Source organism: Dasypus novemcinctus, chromosome 17 (assembly GCF_030445035.2).
Source record: "Dasypus novemcinctus isolate mDasNov1 chromosome 17, mDasNov1.1.hap2, whole genome shotgun sequence".
Lineage (NCBI taxonomy): Eukaryota > Metazoa > Chordata > Mammalia > Cingulata > Dasypodidae > Dasypus > Dasypus novemcinctus.
The window spans coordinates 1,058,067-1,065,525 of NC_080689.1; the positions used below are offsets into that span (position 1 = coordinate 1,058,067).

At 40.6% G+C, this 7,459-nt stretch overlaps 1 protein-coding gene across 5 annotated transcripts in view; it reads left to right on the forward strand.

Moving 5' to 3' along the window:
• Positions 1-7,459, forward strand: part of ZC3H8 (zinc finger CCCH-type containing 8) — a 33,964-nt gene extending 26,505 nt beyond the window's left edge. Inside the window, exons 9-11 of one of the 5 annotated variants that reach the window (XR_009181068.2) lie at positions 981-1,273; positions 5,744-5,801; positions 6,636-7,459. The gene's annotated coding sequence lies outside the window, so the exon portion shown is untranslated. Of the gene's footprint in view, positions 1-980; positions 5,802-6,635 lie in introns of all 5 variants that reach the window. The other 4 variants (XR_009181067.2, XR_009181069.2, XR_009181066.2 and 1 more) reach the window with 4 other exon arrangements.

Sequence of the window (7,459 nt, forward strand, 5' to 3'; positions counted from 1 at the left end):
TTATGAGCACCCAGTTTTAGTGTTGTACATTTGTTAGAGTTCATGAGAGAATACTCCCATGTTTGTACTTTTTTTAAGATTTACTTATCCTTGCCACTTGCGCTTGCTGACTGCTCTCTCTCTCCATTCGCTGTGCAGTCTTCTGTGTCTTCTCTTCTCGTCTTCTCTTTGGGAGGTACCAGGAACCGATCCTGGGACCTTCCCACATGGGAAAGAGGCACTGAATCACTCAAGCCACCTTTGCTCCCTGGTTGTTGTGTCTCTCATTGTCTTTTCCTCTGTGTCTCTTTCTTGTTGTGCCAGCTCTCTGCATGGGCCAGCTCGCCTTCACCAGGAGGCCCCGGGTACCAAACCCGTGACCTCCTGTGTGGAAGACGGGAGCCCAGTCACTTGAACTGCATCCACTTCCCCCATATTTGTACTCTTAACCGCAGTCCCTCCTCCTCCACATGATTCACTGTGTTTTACAGTCCTGTGCCTTGTACAATCTGTCCCAAGTGTACAGTTGCTCTAACTTTAATCACAAGAGTTGTGCAGTCATTGCCTCAGTAAATTTCTTAACATTTTCCTTAGTCTAATAGAAAAAAATCCCATACCTCTTCCCTGTTTTTGCCCCTTAGCATTGATACAGTATCTTCTTTGACATTGATGCAAGAATATTACAATATTGCTGTTAACTATAGTCCGTAAGTTACATTAATTGTATTTTTTCCCAGGTATCCCTTATTCTTACCATCTTGTAATAGTCACGTACATGTGTTCTAGTTCATAGAAGAACATTTTTGTATTTGTCCTGTTAACCACAATCCTCATCGACTTCCGGGTTCACTGTATTATTCAGGTTATAAATCACCATGTTAAGTTATACTGTGTGTTACCATCAACTCTTTCCATTTCCACACTTTTACAGTCTAGGTAATTAAAAATTCTACATACACTAAGCGTCAGCACCCCTTCTCAACCCCCATCCTATCTCCTAGGAACCTGTACTTGAGACTTTTGACTCCACGTGTTTTTGAGGCGGCATGAGGCTCAAATGGTTGAGTGCCTACTTCCCATGGGAGGTCCTGGGTTCGGTTCAATGTGCCTCCTAAAAATGAAAAAACAAGCAAACAAACAAAAAAAGCAACTTTGGGTTGCCAGTGTGACTCAGTGGTTGAGCGCCATCTTCCCACACAAGGTCTCCAGTTCAATCGCTGGCTCCAGTACCTCAAAAAGAAAAAGAAAAAAAATTTATTGAAGTGTATCATTCATACATGAACATACATAAACAGTAAGTATATAGTAAAAGTTGTGAACTTAAGAAACAAACATGCTTAATATCATACAAGTCTCCCATATGTCACCCCAGAACAAATACTTTGCAATGTTGTACAACATTTGTAACAAATTACAAGAGAGCATCATCAAAGTATTGCTACTAACCATAGTCCTTATATTATATTTGGTGTATTTTCCCCCCAACCCACCCTATTTTTTTGTTGTTCATAAACAGTAGAATTTATCTAAAGTGATGTGACGTTTGGTATAATCACCAAGCTGTGCATTCATCCCTTCAGTCAATATTAGAGCATTTTTATTACTCAAAAAAAAAAAAAAAACCACAAAAGACAAGCCGTATTTTAGCACTACTAATTACAAATGTTATGATGTACTTTCACCACTTCTGTTCATTTACAAACCACTTTTTTCCAGTTCTGCACTGATTAAACTTCAGCTTTCCATTCTTTAACACATTCTTTTCTCTGGTAACTTACATTCTAGCTATTAACTCCATGAGTTTGCTCAATATATTTAGTTTATAATAGCGAAGTCATGTGATAGTTGTCCTTTTATGCCTGGTTCATCATATGCCTAACAACCTCCTTTCTTCTTTGAGCTGAATAATATTCCATCATGTATATACAGCAGTTTGTTTATCCATTCATCGGTTGATGGACCCCTGGGTTGTTCCCATCTTTTGGCAATTGTGGATAATGCCGCTGTGAACATTGGTGTGCAATGTCTGTCTGTGCCACTGCTCTCAGTTCTTCTGGGCATTTTACCTAGTAGCGGTATTGCTGGGTCACATGGTAGATCTGTATCTAACTTCCTTAGGAACCGCAAACAGTCCTCCACAGTGGCTGTACCATTCTACATTCCCAACGACAGTGAGTAAGTGTTCATTTCTCCCCACATCCTCTCCAACACTTGTAGTTTTGTTTTGTTAATAGTGGCCCTTCTAGGTATGAAATGGTATCTGCATTTTGGAAATTTTATTGAAGTATATCACATACATAAACATACATAAACAATAACAGTATAGTAATAGTTGTGAACTTAAAACAGACATATAACATCATACAGGGATATCACACCTCACCCCTACCAACAATACCTTGTATTGTTCTGAAACATTTTTAACTAATGATTAAAGACTATCCTCAAAATATTACTACCAACCAAAGTATCTTAACATTTGGTGTATTTCTCCCTAACCTACCCTGTGAACATTTCTTTAAAGTGTTTTTCACCATTTGTATTTCTTCTTTTGAAAAATGTCTTTTCAGGTCTTTTGCCCATTTTTTTATTCAGATGGTTGGTCTTTTGTTGAATTGTGGCATCTCTTTATATATCATAGATATTAAGCCCTTATTGGATATTTGATTTCCAAATATTTTCTCCCTTTGAATAGGCTGCCTTTTCACCCTCCTCACAAAGTCCTTTGAGGTGCTGAGGTGTTTAATTTTGAGGAGGTCCCATTTATCTGTTTCTTTTGTTGCTCGTGCTTTGGGTGTAGGGTTTAAGCGACCCCCACCTACTCCAAAGCCTTGTAGATGTTTCCCTACACATTCTTCTAGGAGTTTCATGGTTCTGGCTTTTATGTTTAGGTCTTTGATCAATTTTGAGTTTATTCTTGTATAGGGAGTGAGATAGGGTCCTCTCATTCTTTCGGTTATAGGTAGCCAATTTTCTCAGCACTATTTGTTGAAGAGACTGTTCTGCCACAGAAAAGTGGACTTAGTAAGCTGATCGAAAATCAGTTGGCGATAGAGGTGAGGGCATATGCCTCTCTCATGAGGTCAGTTACTAAAAGTCACTTGACAGTATAATTCAGTTTTGGTCAGTTGCTAAGCGGTTATAGTCTTTTTATGTTTGGACTAGATCAGGCCCAGAGGTATTAAAATAACTTTCCCCTTCTTAACAGGTTTCCTAATTTCCAGCACAGTTATCTCAGTTCACTGGCCAGTTTCTAATAAGTGTAACCATTGCGAGTTATGCTGAAAATTTTCTTCTGAGCTGCTGGTTGTTGAGGTCAAAATACAGGTGATCGGTGTCTTGGCCTAAGGAGTAGGAATCTGTGCACTCTAGAGTTAAGAATACAGCCTCTCCAGAGGTAAAGAACAGAATGTTCTCTCCTAATCCTGTGGTCACTTACCCAGTTTTTCAGGAATACTGCTTATGTTTGTCTCTGTAAAAAATGGTTGCTGTTCACATTTTGATGTTGATTCTATTTGAGAATCTTTATATTTCCACGCATTTCTTCAGAAGCCTGCCCCTATTTTCTGTTTCAGGTTTGTTTTAACAGAAACTCACATTTTTGGAGCACCTATTCTGTGCCAGGTTCTTTTTCAGTAATTTTCTGCATTGTTTAATCCTCACCACAGTCCTCTGAGGAAACTTTTATCATCTGCATTTTACAGAAACAGCTGTTTAAAGTGAGATTGATAAACCCTGTCCATGGTCATGCAGGAAAAACAAGAAAATGAGACCCAAAGAAAGATGCCAGGCCCTAAATACAGAATTAGCTAAGTTTTTTATTGAGGGGGTAAGCCCTTGAATGCATACAGGTGGCCCGCTGCAGAGGGGGCTGCGAAGCTGTCGTGGACTTTCCGCTCTGTTCGTGTGGAGTTGAAGCTGCAGTTGAACTTCATCCTACTTTGGATACGCAGCCAGCAGTTCAGTTTGCATCAGTAGACACGTTAAGCTCACCCTGACGTCCTGTTCATGATTCCTCACCTGTGATGCTGTGTTCTTAATTCTCTATCAGAGCCTTCCCCGGTTCCCCTGACAGCGTCTCTGTTCCTTGTGATGCGCCCCGCTCTTCACAGGCCTCGGTGAGGGAGCACTAAACCCAGGCTCGGCACCCGCTCACCGTGGCCGCTCGACCAGGGGAGGCACTCGTGTCCTCCGCCTGCCTCTTGGAACTTCCCACGACTTACCTGTGGGGGAGTTGAAACTGCAGCATCTTTTTCACTTGATGCTCCTCTTTTCAGCCAAGTAAGGCAGGCACATTGTCCAGACCATAATCTTTTAAGTTTTACTGCGCACATCTGATACCCAGGCTTGTCTGTGCAAGACCGCTGACGTACTTGTTCAGACTTTTAGGGGATGTGGTGGGTGCATGTGAAACTATCCTGTGGCCTAGGTATCAATAAATTTTCACTAATGGGTAAGACTTGGCAGAAAAATGTGTGAAATACATATTTTGAGAAATTGTGTGTAGGATGCCCTTAAAGTATTGAAGTTTTGACTAGTTCCCATGTGCTTTTTTATTTTAAGGTTATTTTATGTATTTATCATACACAGACCCCCGCCTTGTTGTTTGTGCTCACTGTCTGCTTATCTTCTTGAGACACTGGGAACTGAACCTGGGACCTCCTGTGCGGGAGAGAGGCGCTCAATCTCTTGAGCCGCCTCCGCTCCCTGGCTTGTTGTGTCTCTCGTTGTCGTTCCTCTTGTGTCTCTTTGTCGTATCATCTTACTGTGTCAGCTCGCCACGCCTGCCTGTTGCACCAGCTTGCCTTCTCCAGGAGGCCCTGGAAACTGAACCTGGGACCTCCTGTGTGATAGGCAGGAGTGCTACGCTTGAGCCACATTCTCTTCCTTCCCATGAGCTTTCTGTAACATTGTAAATCAGAAGATGGAAGAATTAAAAATATAAATGACATATAATTGACATAATTTTTTTCAGTTGGGCAGCTTCAGGATATATATAAAAAAGTTATATATTGCCTTTGACTTAGCAACTTCAGGAAAATTGCATCTACACGGATATTTGTAGTGACATCTATTATAACAAGACAAAACCTCTGAGGGGTAGAGTGTGTGGGCCCTAAATGTGAAACAGTGTTGGATTAGTGTATAATTACACAATTCACACATGCTGGCCGTTAGGAATGGCATAGTAGGGAAATGTTCATAGTGAACATTTTATAAAACAGAACCATTATACGTGCACAAGCTTACATGGGGAACTTGTATTTCTTTTTGTTTATTTTAAAATTTCCTCCACTGACTATATATCACTTGTAGTAGGTATGTAACCTGTGTAATTTTACCTTTTAAATTTTTTTAAACAATCAAATTTGACCTTACCTCCCTAACAAGTTAATAAAAGTTAGCCTGTCACAGTTACTAATTTAAATTCCTGAAAAACAGTAGTTCATTCAGGAGCAGATGGCCTGAAGCTGGCTGTGACATTGAACACTACTTACTGTCTTTATACCCTGAGCCAGAGCTTTTGAGTTCATGGAGCTATTTCAGAATTTGAAAAGCGAAGAAAGCAGAGCAATATTCATGAGCCATAAAGTCACTGCCAGGGAGCCAGCCATCTGTGACCCAGGGCTTCAGAGTTGACATCACTGGTTCAGTATGTTCACTAACAGCAGACCAGGTGTGCATTTTTGGGTCTGTCTGCTCTCAGGAAAAATTATATTAAGTCAATATTAAATGGTTAATCTAGCATTTGTCTTAAACTCAGATGTGCCATTTCCTTGGGAGTTTGTTACGTGGGTTTCCATGATCTACACAGGAGAAGGGTGAGTGGGTTTATTTCCTTAGTGTTAAACACCAGTTTCAGGGAGTGATTAATCAGCACTGTGGGGCCTCACAGATGGGGCTCACCCTGCCGTTGAGAAGCACGGACACATTTGAGGTTTGATGAGATCAGAATGTTGTAGGTTAAGTACCTGCTGATTGCTGAATGCTAGGACATGAAATCCCTCTTAATCCCAATTAGAGTCTTAATGGTGATTGTTGTAGTAATAGTCATTATTAGTAGCTACAGATGAGGAAACCTTCTCTTCGAGATGGCATTCTAACCTGCCCTGGGTCTGGTAGCATATAATCTTAGTTTGCACAATCAAATCCTTGTTCCCCTTTGAATAGCATCCATTGTAGTTAGATGACCCACTCCTTAGTCCATACCGTTAACCTGTGTTTTGCAGGTTGTCGGCTCTGACCCCAGCCCTAAAGGTTGGATCTACAGAGTATAAACCTGTGGTTCCCACTCTTTACATTGGAATCACCTGGGAAGTGTGTTTAGAACATGCTGATGCCTGGAGCCCACTCCCTGACATTGATTTTTTATTTTATTTTATATTGTTCTATTCCTATTCCTAGTCTATTACATTACCTGGAGTATGAATATCAGATTTTCAGTAGTTCCCTAAGTGATTCTGAAGCACATACATTGTGGAAACCACTGGTCCCAACAAACAGTGGAAGCTCCACCCTTCTTGCCAGTTCTTGCTTTAGGCTTGAAATATGAAGATACATCCCCTGGGGGCACATCTGGGAAAGTTTTCTCTTGAGGTATGTGAGGAGGAGGTTGGATGTTGCTATGACTAACTCTTATGCTTGGAATGTTGCAGCTGTCTTACGACCTCAAGAGGAGCTAGCTGCCCTGCTGCCCTGCTGCCCTGTGAGAACTTTGGAAAGAAGCTGGGTTGTTGATAACAATTGAGTCACAATAATCAGCCTTCAAGAGGAGATGCTCAGACCAGATTTCACGCCATGTGAAATACTACATTTTAAAAATTTACCGTTTAGCCCATCTTGGTTTGGGTTTTATTACCTGCAGCCGAAGGCAAGCTAGTGAATGTGAGGTGAGGTTGAACTTACATTTATCTGTCCAAAGTCCTCACCGAAGGCTTTGTTCAGCGTACACCACCCCTGCAGAGAGCACGTGTTAAGAAAGCAGGCAAGTGAAAACGGAGAGGGCTGTTTCCATAACACAGGGCAGACAACTGAACAGCAACAGTTAAGCATAGAAGGACTAAGGGGAGAGTGTGTATGTTCATGTTTCAGGAAAGATATTAGATGCCCAGCTTATATAAAACTGAAGTGCTGTTGATTTCTGTGAAATTGACAATACTGGTTCATGTCATTTTTTAAAATGAAAAATACAAGCATTTTTTAGTTACTGTATATCATTCTAAGATATTCATTTTCACATTTAACGTCTGAAATTGGAGCATATTTTATATAGAATATTTCATTTGAATTGGCAGTTATTTTATTCTTAATGATACGTTAAAAATGGATCTTACTGTCAACAGTGTGTTTAAATTTGATCAGATATTTTTAATTGAAGTATTACATGTACGTAGTTCAGTAAAAGTTTCCTGTGAAGTGAAATGATGCCGTTTATTACGGATTGATGGACTGTGAAGGCATAATAAAGCTGTTCTTCTGA